Source organism: Wasmannia auropunctata, unplaced genomic scaffold (assembly GCF_000956235.1).
Source record: "Wasmannia auropunctata unplaced genomic scaffold, wasmannia.A_1.0 LD336076.1, whole genome shotgun sequence".
NCBI lineage: Eukaryota > Metazoa > Arthropoda > Insecta > Hymenoptera > Formicidae > Wasmannia > Wasmannia auropunctata.
In genome coordinates, this window is record NW_012026814.1 from 7,696,546 (window position 1) to 7,697,144 (window position 599).

Consider the following 599-nt stretch of genomic DNA (forward strand, 5'->3'; position numbering starts at 1 on the left):
TAAAAAAGTACCGCGGAAATAAAAAATAATAGAGAAATTTGCATACAATTACGATTCATTGACTCATACAAATTTCTCAGTTCAAGTCTCGAAAAATTGGCATCATATCTCGCGAAAGATAAACTACGGATAATGCAACGCGAATTTTGTAATTTATCAGCTGACCATTTCGATTTACTGACGCGAAAAGGTGTGTTTCCGTACGAGTACATTGACTGCTTTGAAAAGTTGGAGGATACGAATTTACCACCGCGCGAATCGTTTTATAGTTCGTTGACGGACAACACTGTATCCGAGAGCGACTACGAGCACGCGGTCAACGTATGGCAGCAGTTCTCAATTCAAACGCTCGGAGAGTATAGCGACTTATACCTAAAAACGGACGTCTTATTGCTGGCCGATATTTTCGAAAACTTTCGCGACAGTTGTATCACGAGTTACGGACTCGATCCCGCGCATTATTTTACGTTACCAGGTTTCACGTGGGATGCAATGCTGAAGCATACACTTATAAAGTTTGAACTTCTCACGGATATTGATATGGTCATGTTCATCGAGCGCGGTATACGTGGCGGCCTTAGCCAATGTTCCGGCAGATA